Below are 16,296 nucleotides of genomic sequence, written 5' to 3'. Positions count from 1 at the left end.
TGCTATATTTATAGCACTGATCGGGGCGCCCTGGGGGGGATAAAATTTTATCTCCCAATGTTCAGATCGAGTCAAAACTCGATCTGGTCAAAATCCACTTCCGGGCACCCAGAATGGTTTCGGGCGCCCGGACCACTTAAGTCAACCCAGTTAACTTTTTGTGGTCCGATTCCACTGCTCCGGTTCAGTTCGTCTCGGTCCGAGTTTTCTGTTCCGGCTCCACTAGCTTGGGTGATCTCGGCCATCCGGAATATGGCTCACCCGAACCCAAGTTCTGGCCTTCTCCTCGAGTAGCCTTCTTTCCCGGTTTCTCGTCTCTCGAATGTCGCGTACGTTCTTCTTGTCCGCAGGTGTACTCTTCCGCGGTCACCTCGTCCCTCGGACACACCGAGCCCGTCGGCTCTCTCTCGTGCCGTCCTTCTCGCTAGTCGCGTCTTCCGCTCGACTTCCTGTGTTCCTAATCTCCTGTACACTTAGACATAAGGATTAGACAAAATAGGACCTAATTTAATTCGTTTGATCACATCAAAACACCTTGAGGTTCCAACAAATACAGCCTGTTATATACAAAATAGGATTTTAATTAACAAATTTCAGAATAAAACACCCTATGAAATATACTATAATAAAATTCCTAACTTAAACTATTTAAAAGTATTTGGGTGTAAATTATTTATTTTAAACACTAAAGACTACTTAGGTAAATTTTCGTCAAAAATAACCCCAGGAATATTTCTAGGGTACTCAACAACCAGTAGGGCATATAGAGTTTATAACAAATATACCCTAAAAGTTGAAGAAACAATAAATGTAATATTTGATGAAAAAAATAAACTTCCCAATATAATAAATGAAAATAATAATATAGAAAATATTAACTCAAGAAATACAGAAGATGATGACGAAATTCAACCTGAACCTAATGAATCTGAAGAACCAATTACTAACCCAAATATAAGACCAACAAGAACTGGTACCAATCACCCATCTAACCAAATTTTGGGTGATCCAACTCTAGGAGTCAAAACTAGGTCATCTTATAGGAACCTAAGCCAAATATCCCTTATCTCAAAAATTGAACCCAAAATTATAGATGAAGCTCTACCCAACCCAGACTGGACACTAGCAATGCAAGAGGAATTAACCCAATTTGAAAGAAATCAGGTCTGGGAATTAGTACCTAAACTCATTAACAAGACCATAATTGACACTAAATGAGTTTTTAGGAATAAGTTAAATGATCAGGGTGAAATAGTTAGAAACAAAGCAAGGTTAGTAGCTAAAGGGTTCAACTAAATAGAAGGGTTAGACTATGATGAGATATATGCCCCTGTAGCCAGACTTGAATCTATTAGAATGCTGCTGGCCTACGCAGCACATAAAGGATTCAAGCTTTATCAAATGGATGTAAAATCTACTTTCTTAAACGGATTTATCAAAGAAAAGGTATATGTAGGTCAACCCCTAGGATTTGAGGACTTAGGACATCCAAATCATGTCTTTAGACTAAAAAAAGCCCTATATGGATTAAAACAAGCACCCAGGGCTTGGTATGAGCGCTTGTCTAATTATCTAATATCAAAAGGATTCAACAAAGGTCAAATAGATCCAACCCTTTTTGTAAAAACCTTAGAAAAAATATTTTTATAGCCCAAATTTATGTAGACGATATAATTTTTGGATCAACCAACTCAAAATTTTTAAAAGAATTTACCAGATTAATGGAAAGTGAATTTGAAATTAGCCTAATAGGTGAACTTAACTTTTTCTTAGGTTTACAAATTAAGCAAACCAAAGATGGAATTTACATTTACCAGACTAAATATGCTAAGGAATTAGTTAGGAAATTTGGAATGAAAAACTCAAAAAATATTAATACACCAATGGCTACTAATATTAAAATTGACTCAGACTTAGAAGGTAAACCAGTAGACTTGAAATACTATCGAAGTGCGATAGGAAGTTTACTGTACCTAACTGCAAGCAGACCAGATATTCTTTTTGTAGTAGGAATGTGTGCAAGATACCAATCTTGTGCAAAAGAGTCTCACTTAACCTTTGTCAAAAGAATACTTAGATATATTAAGGGAACTTTAAATGTAGGACTCTGGTACCCTAGGTCTTGCACCTTTAACCTAACTGGCTATTCTAACTCAGTCTATATCGGGTGCAAGTTAGATAGAAAAAACATAAGTGACAGCTATCAATTTCTAGGTCAATACCTAGTAAGTTGGTCAAGCAGAAAGTAACATTGTGTTGCTTTATCTACCACTGAGGCTGAATACATAGCCCTAGGAGAATGTGTGTAAAATATGACACCCAAATAATAAATAAATAATAAGGTTATTTGAGAAATAATCTTATTGGATTTTTCAAGAATTTTTAGAAATTTAAACGGAGTCCGTATGACTCGTTTTGATGGGATGAATCGGTGAGGCTAGGTGGAAGCCTATTTGGAACACCATTTAAGTGGAAGTTGATTAAGGAGTAAACATAGACTTTAATTAAATCTAACCTAAGGTTAGATTAATTAACCTAGATATAAAACCTAGCTTACCTCTTCCCCACTATCACCTTCCTGATTCCTCACCTCTCCCGAGCCCCTCTCTGAATTCTCCTCGTCCGATCGTCGGCCGCCCGCGAGCCCACCGCTAATGTCGTGCCACCCGACGGACACCGCCGGCTTCTCCTCCTCCTCGCACGAGCACCACAGCTACTGAGCCCTCACGCGACTTTTCTTCCTCACGATCTCACCACACTCGATCGTCGATTCTTCTTTCTCCCTCGACATTGCTTCCGGGAATCTACCATGGGAGTTTCGAGAGGGAGCTGACCTCACCCGATCCATCGACCTCTCCTTTCTCCCTCGTCGCGTCTTTCCCGATCGTAGCGGAGATCACCCAATGCTGAGGTCCATGCCCTAGCTCCAATTTGCCGAATGCCGCAGACCTGATTCTCCGATTATTGACACCTTGTTGCAGCTTTCTCTTGTGTCCAGCCATCGCGACCAGGTGCAATCCCTAGTTTTGGTTCATTGCAGCATCCTTCTTCTTGATTGGATTTTACCATGGATATGAGGGATCTCTATTTGATCTCTCCAACCGATCTCTGTTTAGTTGGGGCTTTCATTCTTGATTTTTTTCTTGTTTAGGGATTCCGATGTAGTAACCAGGTCAAGCTTTGGCTCCACGAATCAGTTGCGGTTGATGAGGTATACATGTTATAGTTCAGTTTAAGCTTGATATCATATTAAGGTGCTGAATTGGGTTTAATGCTTGGACGTAGTTATGATGATTGTTGTGTAGGACATTTGAATTGGAAATAAACAACTCTATCTTGTTTCGACCACAATCCTCGACAACGAACATATTTTTCAGTAGTGAATCAACATGAGAGCATATGAGATTTGGATGAGTTATGATGAATTCATGTTTAACCTAACCTAATGTGATTATGGAATGCTTAATCTATTGTAGCTGTGATGGTTTATGGATTAAGCTTAGTAAATTCTTATTGAGATGAATTAAGTACAGTTGATTCATGTTGGATTAGATTTAATCCTTGGATTATTAGAGATGATCATATCGCTAATCGTAAGTTGATCAACGAAAGGGAATGATTGGGTAGATTGAGGATTATTGGAGTCATTGAATAATGTTGGATAGAATTGGATAATTGATTAAGGGGATTAATATAAGTTAATCATTAATTAGGATTAATTAATGATGGATCTATTAGAGCTTTCCCTAATTAAATTGGGTAGTTTATCTAGCTATTTGTTACCTATGTAATTAGCTAAATATATTATGTGATCGCAGGACTTGGATTCGAGATGTGCGTCTCGACGTGGGATTACTTTTTCACAATCGACAGAATAAAGACGGGTACTTCTTGCTTTACCTCTTTAGTATATGTTGATCTTAGTGCATGAACTATCTTTAGATAGAAACTGTTTTTACCTTGATTGCACTCCTATTTTTCTTTCGGTTGATACTTTCACTCAATCTTTGAGCTACTCGTTTCTATATCTATATAGTCTCTTATTGTTATCTATGATATTTAGCATATACCAGACACCAGATACTGGATATATAAATACCAGATACCATGTTTACTTGCTTGACTGCTATTTATTCATGTTTCTTATTGAGCATGCGGCTTCATATAACATATTTGTTTCTGTTTATATATATATATATATGATGATTGTTGCATTATTCGCATCATGTCATTGCATGCATTGTCGGTGACTTTGGCTCCCTTGTAGTTGAGACGGTCGTTGGCCTGGGTCGCACGCTTGGCCACTCATGGGTTGTGGTAGCTGGAGCGTGCGACTTGTCCTGTCGTGCCCCCCACTCGCACACTCATGGGTAGTGATAGCTGGAGTCGTGGATAGCAGGGACCCCCGTTGCAGACGTAGCTATTTAGCTACTATGCAACTGTCCCCTAGGTCACTCGAGAGTAGTGGTAGCTGGAGAGGTGTACAGTCTGTCATTGTACTGGCTTCTCAACCATACAGGGGTCGTGGTGCAGAGAGGTGGGCGGGGTGACCATCCGTGCATACGCAATTATTATTATACCTGTGTTATTGTTGTTTACTTATACTGTTGTTGCTTATTTATGCTACTGTTGCTTACTTATGCTGTTATGCTGATATAGGTTGAGATATATACCTGTGATATGTGTTTAGACACTGGCTTACATATGATTATTATGTATATACCTCACATGTTACCCATGTAGATATGAGCAGTACTGTAGCAGGTCTTTGCTACACCTTACCTTCTATTACTAGCCTAGGATATGGTTTCAGGTATCGACACTTATTATGATATCTAGTATCTGCTATTTTCCCTATGAGACTGTATACCTTTGTATCTCTAGTTCTGTATTATGTTCATGCACTTTCTGTCTATTACCCACTGAGTCTTTATACTCAGCACCCCGTAAACTGGTTATTTCGCCAGGTAGCAGGTAAAGGATTTATGGAGTCATCTGGAGAACCTGTCCGCCAGCCCCATGTCACATTCAAGGACGATCTTATGATTTTGGTATTCCTTATGCTATTTGCATTTTGTTTTGTACTTGTTCTTATATTTGTGTATTTTGTTATTTGGAGTATCATTTGTGGTATCCTGTATTTGGTTTGTTATTATTGTGTCAAGCTGAGCCGACTCGCAGTTAGTTGTTATGTTGTTTTATGTTCCTTATTTTGTGATTTCCGCTATGTTATGTTTCAGCCGTGTGAGCTGCTATTAAAACTGCATGGTTGTGTTATTTATCCAGCCATATGGGCTGTTATATACTGCTGATGAGTTTGTCTGTGATTATATGTACTTATGCTCCATATTATCACCGGTACAGGGGAGATGCTGCCGAAATTTTATCGGTAGGGACTCCTCTGGGGGCGTGACAATGTGTATCTCAATTATTATGGATGATGCATACTCTAAAAGATTATCAACTAGAATATCAGAAAATAAAAATTTTAATTGATAATATAAGTTCAATTAATCTAACTAAGAACTCAATTCATCACTCAAGGACTAAACATATAGAAGTAAAACACCATTTTGTAAGGGATCACGTAGCTAAGGGTGATATTGTACTTAACTATGTTTAGTCCAAATCAAACTTGGCTGACATATTTACAAAGCCCTTACCTGAACTTGAGTTCAGTACACTTAGAAGACAAATAGGAATGTGCTTAGTAGAATAGAACTTATTTTTTGTTTACTATATTTTCTTAACTTATTTTTTCAAATTGGTTTCAAAATTCTAGGAAAAATGATATTTTCAAAAATCCCAATTTCTTAGATTTTCAAAATTTGGACTTAGCCTAAGCATTAACCCTAGAAATCATGTTCCCTTAGATTTCAGCCAGAGCATCTCACAAGCACACTAGGCATAACTTGTTTGTGTTTGAAACACTTAGAATGGGGTGAGATGCATAGGGTACAGTCTAGACTTCAGAATACTTATTTCTGTGCATCGCAGTAAGTTTGGACAATAAATACCAAAATAACAGTAATCAAGTTAAGTTATCAAGACTTAGTCAAATGTAACTGGATCACTAACTTAACTTGACTAACCAAGTGAAAGTTGTTGCCCTCTAGGTAATCAGCTAGTAACTAATGGTTAGACATGTGACCAAGGAATTTAAGTATTTACCTTTCAGTTACTCATGCTTGGACTTTAGGAATATTTTTCTATTTGTTTTATTCTCCAAAGTGAAAATGACCTTAGTTAAAATTTTACAAGCTTTTCAAGTTAAGCATTTTTTAAAATTATCTAAGTATTATTTTCTAAATTTTATTTTCCAAATTTGACTAAGTTTTTTGTGTCAGTGTATCTCAAAAATTAGCTAAGTTACTTTTCAAAGTCAAAATAATTCACTTAGCTAAAAGTGTTTCAAACTTAGCATTTAAAGCGATTTCTAAAAAGAAAAGGAAAATTTCATGCTAAGTGTCTTTCAAAAGCTTATTAAATTTGGCAAAGTACTTCCAGCTAAGTTACTTTTCGAAGTCAAAATAATTCACTTAGCTAAAAGTTATACAAGAGAATTAAGTATTTATCAAAGTATATTTAAACTTTTAGTTAAAACCCTTATGTTTCTAAAAAAAAATTTCCTCTGTTTAAAAGTCTTCAAGTTTTTAAAGCTAAGTAAGTTTTCAGAACATGCTAAAGCCTATACTCATTTCTAGTTTTCTCTCTTGTTTATTTTTCATATATGGCAAAGGGGGAGAGTATAAGAAAATTCAAAGAAATTTTGATATTTTTCAAAAGGGGGAGCTGTTATTAAGGGGGAGCTTTGTATGTGCTGAATTTTTGCTATCCTTATGCTTGTGTTTATGTTGGTGATGCTTTGTATCTTCTCTTTATTATATTGTTTTGCTTAACTTTGGATTTCAGTTGTCATAATGAAAAAGGGAGAGATTGTTGGTGTGGGAAGCATCCAACGATCGAACTTTAGTTTTGATAATGGAAAAAGGGATTTAAAGTTAAGATTAATTGTTATCTAACGAGCTTAAATGAGGTTTCAGGAAAGTCCTAACTGCGGTTAGGCAGGTGGAAAATCCTAAGAGGCGGTAACCTTAGGTCGTAGGGGGTGGTAACCCTAGGTGAAGGAAAATCCTAAGGGGGGGGGGGGGTAACCTTAGGTCCTAGGGGGACGTAACCCTAGGTGGCGAAAAATCCTAGGGGGTGGTAACCCTAGGTAAAAAGTCCAGTCGGTTTGAAGGACAAGACTGACATCAGGTATGCTCTCCTGAGTGGAGTAGGTGAGGACGCATTCCCCAGAAGAGGGAATAGTAGGCGTCGGTTCGACCTAGGATTTCCTGTTGGAAATCCGAAGTCAGAACTGGACAGCCCAAAGGCTGCCAAACATTTCATTATGTTTATTATGTGCTAACGTTGTGCTGCAGGGTATTTTGGGACTAATATATTTTGCAGGTACTAAAACACAAAGTTTGCCTTCGATGAACAGTACCCGAGGAGCCCTCCATGGAGTTTGGAGGCGCCTTGGGTGCAAGGCAGGATTGGCTACGAAGAGGAGTTGGAGGCGCCCTCAAGGGAAGCTGTGGCGCCCTGGACTGCTGGTTGAAGGTGCCTTGGACTGGTGATGGAGGCGTCTCCAGGCGGATAAACAGTAGCGACTCGAAGGGTTATTGCAGCGGTCAACTCGGGATAGAGCTTAGGTTTGAGGCGCCTCCATGGGGCATTGGAGGCACCCTCAACGACCTATAAAATGCAGTCTCGACCAGCACCTACTACGATCAACTCTTAAGCTATTCTTCTACTGCTTACTGCTAACAAGACGACCCAGAAGTGTTGTAGCAACGCCTCGACAACCAAGAGCCTCATATTACTATTTTTCTATTGTCGGTATAAGATTACTTGTTGTTTTATTTGTATCGCATTTCTGTAAACTTTACACGATATTATAGTTGTTGCCTACCGAAAGCAATCAACGATTACAGGCCTTGGAGTTAGGGGTGAGCATTCGGTTAATTCGGTTAATTTGATATTAATTTTATATAAATTCTTTTTATTGTTATTTTAAACAAATTTAGTTAATTCGGTGTTAACTGAAATAACTAATTCGATTAATTTAGTTTTAGTAAAACTTTGATTTGATTCGGTTAGCCAACACTAAATCGATTTTCGGTTAATTCGGTTAATTTATAGATCGAATTAACCGAATGCTCACCCCTACTTGGAGTAGGAGTTGCCAAGACTCTGAACCAAGTAAATACTTGGTGTCCCTTGTGCTTGTGTTTGTTTTTATTATTCCGCTGCTTTACTCGTTGAGTTTTCCAATTATAAAACGCGTGAAAGTCACGAGCGCTATTCACCCCCCTCTAGCGCGATCTCGATCCAACATACTCCTATTGGTTCGGTCAGTTTAGGATTGATTTACCTGGTTGACTTGTGCAGAAGAGGGTGTTTGATAATAAGGCGATGGTTAGTCAACTTGTCTAATGTTGTTCCATGGGAGATCCTGACTCATGGACTAATCGGATATGGTTAGATATCCTTGATATACCTAAAGACTATGACCCGTAATGGTGCGGAGGAGGTGGTGTTAGTTGATTAACACCTATGGGATCCACTATTTCTAAGTGGAAATATTATATGATGATCTTTGAGGGGTAGAGCGTCAATTGACAGATATTTTGGCTAACTATTTAGTTATAGTTTTCCTCTATCTTTGTGTTCATTGCTTGATACTAGAGGTTACTGAACCTAAGATGGAGCAATCACAATAAGATGGGGTACAAGACAATGGTTAGACGACTCAATTAACATTGTCTCTATCAAGTAACTCAAGACCTTGACCACATGATCATTTTATCCAAGGTCTTGTAGTCTATATCTTAGATCAGAGGGTTGGACCTTTTGTCGACATTCATCGAGGGACATTTTCCAGGCATGATTATGAGAGTTGTGGAGATACACTCTTGGTGGGTAAACTCTCAGTCAAGAGGTTGAGTGATCCTTTGGATTTTAGATTGTCATTCTTTTACAGTCGATTTTTAAGTATTTGAATGGATGAGATTCGACATATTCTTTGGACATTTTTGGATACGAGTAGTTGAGTTTTTGTACTCATATCTCGTTGATTGATTGTATCTCTACCATTTGGAAAGTTGTTGATTATCGATCAGGAAGTCAAGAGATATCCCTTGGACTTCAGTAGTCATACACTTTTAGGTGGGATGGTGATATATTTCTACAGCTTGATAGTACCTCATGATGAGAATGGGTCACTAGGAGTTAGATTGGTGAGTACATGACTAGTTTGTCTCACTAAAGATATACGATAATAAATTTTCCCACTAGATATGATCCCTGTAGTGGTACAACATAGACGTGCAATGTTAAACCAAGTTGGATATATTTATGTTTGTTTACAGTGAGGGTTGAAGGATGGATGCCTTCCTTTTCTTTATCATTGGTCAGATTTGATTAATATTGAGGATGATTTATGATTGGTGGATATTGTGAAATCAAGTGTGGTGATATGTTGTCTTTGATGATTTGTTAGTGGTTATCTGATTTGAGGATCTATTATTTGGCGTTTGATGTTGATAGTCATATGGAGAGTAGCACATGTGTGATATTTATGGATTTGGTAAATTGTAGTTGGTGATTAGATTACAGACTTGTTGTCGGGGATCTTATGGTTGAGTGAGCTTGTTGTACGTACATTATGAGTCTTTGGTTTTACCATTTAGGCTTATTGTACCCTAGATGTTTTCATAGACTCGATGTATTTGATATGCTTAGGGTGTTGGATCATTTTTCATTGTCTTCATTGACGATATTATGATCTATTCCTGATCCGAGGTGGATCAGGTACACCATCTTTGCATAGTTCTAGAGATGTTTCGACGGAAACATCTATATGCGAAGTTTAGTAGTACGTATTTTGATTATCTTCTGTGAGATTTCTGGTACACATTGTCTTTAGTAGAGGGATATTAGTGGATCCATAGGAGATAGAGGTTGTTACCAGTTGAGAGTAGTTGTAGTATATACAGGACACTCGTAGTTTCCTTGGTCTGGTTGGATATTACTGGAGATTGATTGAGGGTTTCTCCAGCATTATGTCGTTGACTGGACTGTCTAGGAAGAGTAGAGTTTATTTGGACTAATGCTTACGAGATCAGTTTCAGGAGTTGAAACGAAAAGCTAATAACTGCACCCGTCTTAGTGGTACTTTCTAGTGTAGATGGATTTGTACTCTATACAGATGTATCGTATCTGGGAATTGGTATAGTTCCGATATAGCATGAGTGGAGAAGTCTCATGCCAGTATACTGAATTATCGTGTGATGGGAATGAGATTCTTTGATTTCCATGGGAGATTATGTGTCTTTCTGAGCCACTTCTTATCCCAGAGGAGTTACTGCAGGAAATACATCAATTTGGATTTGTGATATATCCGGGTGACATCCGATATATAGAGACTTGGAGCGTTCCTATTGGTGGAACAACATAAAGAAAGACATCATGGATTTTGTAGCTTGATGTCTAGTGTGTCAGCAAGTGGAGGGTGAATATCAGAGACTAGCAGGATTGTTTCCGTTGATTCAGATACTAGAATGAAGTTGAGAGCGTGTCACGATGGACGTTATCGTGAGGCTACCCAGGATATGGAGGAGATATGATACGATTTGGGTAATCGTTGTTTAGTTGATTAATTCATCCCTTTCTATCGATTCATGGGACGGATTCGTTGGATAGAGTAGCAGGATTATACCGAGGAGAGATTATCAGATCTCATGGTATATCTCTAAGTATTGTATCGGATGGAGATCCGCGATTTCACATTATAGTTCTGACCGAGATTACAGCATACTTTGGGTTCGGAGCTTGGCTTTAGTATAGATTTTCACCCTCAGACTAATGGATAGTTTGAGCGTCCTATACAGATGTTGGAGGATTTGTTAATAGTGGATTATGGATTTTAGAGGTAGTTGATTTATCCACAGTTGGTTAGGTAGTAGTGTGGGAATAACGGAAGCAGAGTGAGCTCATAACCCACAGAGTCATCCCTTACGGTTGGGGACTTATTCATTATACTTAGATGGAGTAGTATATCAGTATGTGGTTACCTTGGATGAAGATCCCTGAGTTGAGCAGTAAATTTGGGGACTAAATTTTTATTAGTAGGGGAGAATGTAATATACGATAAATTTAAAAATAAGTGTTATTGAGAAATAACCTTATTGGCTTTTTCAAAAAAATTTAGAAATTTTTCGGGATTTAAACGGAGTTCGTATGACTCATTTTGAGGAGATGAATCGGATGTGTTAAGTGGAAGCCTGTTTGGAATACCCAATTAAGTTGGGAGTTGATTAAAATATAAACTTAGGTTTTGATGATTTAATCAAGGTTTAATCATCCGAACCTTTCTTTTTCTCCTCCCGAACTCAATGTCGCGGATTCCCTCATCCTTCTCCTTCTCGCACTGATCCCTCTCCCTTCTCCGCTTCTTCACCTTCGGTGACCACCAGTCGTGGGACGCAGGCTAGCGTATGAGCTTCCTCACCGTGGGTCCATCCCGAATGTCATTTCTTCTCTGATCGATCCACAGTTGATGAATACACTATCGTCGATGTGGAGAGCCACCACTCAATCGACACCGAAGCTGCCTCATCGTCCGGTGTCGCCGTCATCGGAGGAAGGATTGAGCGCAAAAGGGGGGGGTGTGCTAGGGTTAACTTCTCCTCTCTTCCTCTCACGTCGATTCATTTCCAAGCTCCGCCTGATTCCCTTCTCCCTCACCGTGGTTGCGACAACACCTTCTTCCTGTCCCTATCGCCACCCCGTGCCCTAGATCTCTCCCTTCCACTCTGATTGATGTCGACCACCTTAGCCCTGATTCAGCTACCGACTTTCCCCTCCTAGTCATGGACATTGGAGCTTGCCAGAAATTAGGCACTTGAGTTGGTGAGGGGGGGACAAGCCATTGGCTTCCCAATTTCCCCTTTTGATCTCCATAACCGCATGGACTCCTTCGATGGAGTTGCATCGCAGCCACTGACGATAGCCTTCAGCCATAGCTGGTAGACGACCAGATCCACCAGTTGTATATCCTCACACTCTCGTGGCCACCCTATTGATCACCAGAGTGTCTTGCTGCTATATTTGAGATCAGCAGCTCCATTGGGATCCGAGCATCACTGTTTGAGGGTAATCCACAGTTCTGACTATAAATTTCCAACAGCAAGATCTCTGGCCGTGAGTTGACAGAAGGATATTCAAACTTGGGATTTGAGTTGGATGTGATCTTTTAGATTAGTTGAAGATGGTTGATATGATCTACGTATAAAGACGGGTATTTATTTCTTGGCTTCTATTAGTTCTTTTGAACTTAGAGCATGGTTATTACTGGATGATTAGACTGCTTTACCTTAGATTGTTTACGATTGCTGCTTTCTTGCTTGATACTTATGCTTGATATTTGAGGTAATCTAGTTATATTCTATACAGTCTCAATTCTTGATACCTGAACTCTGTTGTATATACACATGTAGAGTATGTATAATAGGGATGTCTAGTTGATTTGGGTTAACATACTGATTATGCAAATCTTTGTTGATTCTATACATGATTGATATGTGTTGTAGGAGTCACATGATTGACTGTCCATTTGCATGTAGTGTGTGTACACCTGTCTAGTGTGGTTATGGTGGGGTTCTTGTGGATTATACCTTTGTAGTTATGAGCATATGTGTTTTGAATGACTATCGGAGGATTCTGGTTGATTATATCTATGTGGTTATGTGTATATGTCTGGTTGTGATATTGGAGGTATTATGTTGATTATACCTACGTTGTAGAGTGCGTACGTGTATGGTTGTTATGGGCTTGGTATGCTACTTGATGTACTTTGTTGTTTAGTAGACACCCGTTGGATTTACCTATACCTATAGGTGTTAGATGCATTTTTATACTGGAGGTGTTTATGTGGATTGGGGATGTTGCATCGATGATGATCGTGTCGGTATCATGATTCTTTATCACGTTCATCATTCATCGCATGCTGACGACCATTGTCTCCCTTATGGTGTGAGATAGTCGTCAGTCATTTATAGCTGCCCATTCGACCACTGTGGGAGAGTGGTAGTTAGGTGTGGAGCTAATCCTGTTCTGTTCACTAGGTCGCTCAGTGTTCTGTCCGCCTCGACCACTCTGAAGTAGTGGGTCTGGAGGGTTCAGTAGTCAGGGGGCTAGTGAGGTGAGTAGTTAGGGACCCTGATGCTATGTAGTTAGATAACTATTTAGCGAACCGTTCGCCTCGACCGCTCTATAGCGGTGCATGTACTGGAGGCTAGTACGGTTTGTCACAAACTCAAGCCTCTCGGCCATACAAGGGTCGTGGTGTCGGGAGAGGTGGCGAGGTGACCATATGGTATACATGCACATGCATACGATGCGCGGTGCATCTGTGGAGATATATTTGCATACATGCCTAGTAGATACTAGTTGCATGTGATTGTGATACGTTTCACTTGTTTGAGATATGATAATTGCATATGATTGTCATGCTGCATATATGTCATTTATTATGCATGTATACGCTGATTTATATTGCTTAGGTGTTACGAGCAAACCTGTTACTGATTACCGGTGAGTATACTGATCATTGTACCATGTGTTGATTCCAGATTGTGTATGTATTTATCATTTTGTTAGTTGTGGTATGTGCAGTTGGTATGTCAGTTATGATTATGTATGATTATTATGTCGATTATATTAGATGGATTAATTATGTCAGTATGATCATGTTCTTTATTCCCTACTGAGACTGTTTACTTGGATCTCCATGTTTATTTTATATAGATCATGCACTATCTTGTCTATTACCCGCTGAGTGACCCGCACTCACCACCCCGTTTGTATCTTTATGTTTATAGGTTGCAGAAACATGATTATGGAGTCGCTTGGAGTATCCTGTCTGTCGGTCCTACGTCACATCAAAAGATGATTTTACCTCGCTCTTGTTTATCTTATATATATATATTCGTTATTGTATTGGCGTTGTATTGGTGTTTAGCCATGTGGCTATTTTATCATTTTTGGTGTTGTATTTGTATTTAAGCCATGCCGACATACATTGTTTCTATTTGGTTTGCGTGGGCTTTTCTTTCATTTTTCGCTGTGTTTTTAGTGCAGTCGTGTGGACTGTTTAATATATATAACTGCGTGGTTGTGATTGTTTTGTTCTAGCCAAGTGGGCTGAGTATATAACTGCGTGGTTATGTATATTTCAGCCGTGTGGGCTAATGTATATAGTTTGTGTATGTATTTATTATTCATATTATCATAGTTACAGGGGAGATGTTGTCCATTTGTCGGGCAGGGACTCTTCTGGGGTGTGACAATTTATTTCATTGGAACTAGGTCGAGATATTGGTAGAAATTCATAACTATCTATTTATTCAATAATTTCTTCACCTGAAGCATGGCCTGTTGAAGGAGGTTTTCTGATTACAATATTCTTTAGGATTTTTTTATTTCACCTGAAAAGGCGATCAATAGGTAAAAATTTATGGTGATTATCAAACTAAGATACCCTCCCACTACAAGGTAACGAAAATGCATCAGAATCTCTCATGTAGTGTGGGCATGATAATTTACCAGCTGTGCTCCATCTCGACAACATTAAGTATGCTAAAAAATCACTGATTATTCATAATAGTGCAGCATGCAATTTAAAATTAGTTTATTTGCAACATCATAAGTGATCGACCCTACATTCCATAATTCATTCAACTTGGCAATCAGAGGTTGTAAGAAAATATATATCTTCTCTTTAGGATTGGTTGGACTTGAAATAAGCACAGTAAGAAATATAAATTTATCTTTCATGTGCATTCATAGTGGTAAATTGTACAATGTTAATATAACTAGTCAAGATGAATATTGCTGTCCCGACTGACCAAATGACTGAAATCCATCCGCGAAAAGTCTCAATCTTATATTATGTGGTTCCATTGCAAATGAGAAAAATACATTATCAAGATGTTTCCATGCAGGAAATCACAAAGATGATACATTATACCTCCTTCATGCTCATGTTCATGATGTTACATCATGTGACAAGTTATAGTGGCAGATGCATATAAGTGTTGAAGTCTAGCAGTTAAAGGAAAGTAATACATCACTTTCCAAGTAATATTATTCTTCTTCTTCCCTAGTATATAAGTACGATGCTTATAACGAGGGTGAGTACAGATTTTGCATTTACTCAGATCGTTGTCTTAATTCCAAAATACCATGCAACTGTTTATATAATAATCAATCTTCTTTAAAGGTAACCTAAACCTTTAACCAATTTCTTTGTACAATAAAAATTATCAATTATTATATTATCATTAGGAAGACACTCTAATATTAATTGACATATATCATCGTAATATCTTTTTAAAAAATGATGCGATTTCATATTCAATAACCTTGCACTAGTTGATAGTTGGAAATGACCGGAGAAAATGTCTTCCCACACTTTTTTTCACTAGCTTTTAATATTTCATATAGTTATTGATATTTCATCTATATTAGAATAATCCATTCATCGCATGGATAATCATTCTGAAAAATTTGATTTAAGCTTAACTAAAACAACCAAACAAATATAATATAACATTGGTAGTTTTCATTTAACAACCTAATATAATAGATCAAACATAATGTTCACTTTCTATTGAACATTCAACTACCAAAAGAAATCTAGATTATTTTTCCATATTTTAAAATTATAATGTCTATCAACCTAAATTACAAAAAAACCAAGATTTTAGATCAAACAAATAATAAACAATGTTATCTTTTAGACTCCAACCAAAAAATACTCTAAAATTAACATAAATATATATATACTAACACAATAATCACCAAATGACTATATCTAAATTTAACCATCTAAAATAGCACATATTTACTATTTATTTAATTATACATGAAGAAGAGTAGTCTAACCGGAGAAGAACAGTAAATATAATATACTACAATAAAACAAATTAGTGAAATTTAATCACAAACAAACTTAACAAAAGAGAATATAGTGAATAGGGATGACAATGGGTCGGGTTTAAACCCGGTCCCGTATTAAACCCCTCCCATTTGGGGCGGGTTTAAACCCAGTCAAACGGGTTATGGGGCGGGTCTAAATATGTTGATCGTGTTTAGAAGTGAGTTCTGGGCGGGTTATAGGTTTCAATGTACCCACCATAAACTCGCCTTGTATAATAATAATAATAATAATAATAATAATAATTTATA

This window comes from Zingiber officinale, chromosome 10A (genome assembly GCF_018446385.1).
Source record: "Zingiber officinale cultivar Zhangliang chromosome 10A, Zo_v1.1, whole genome shotgun sequence".
NCBI lineage: Eukaryota > Viridiplantae > Streptophyta > Magnoliopsida > Zingiberales > Zingiberaceae > Zingiber > Zingiber officinale.
Note: the sequence above shows the minus strand (reverse complement) of the source record.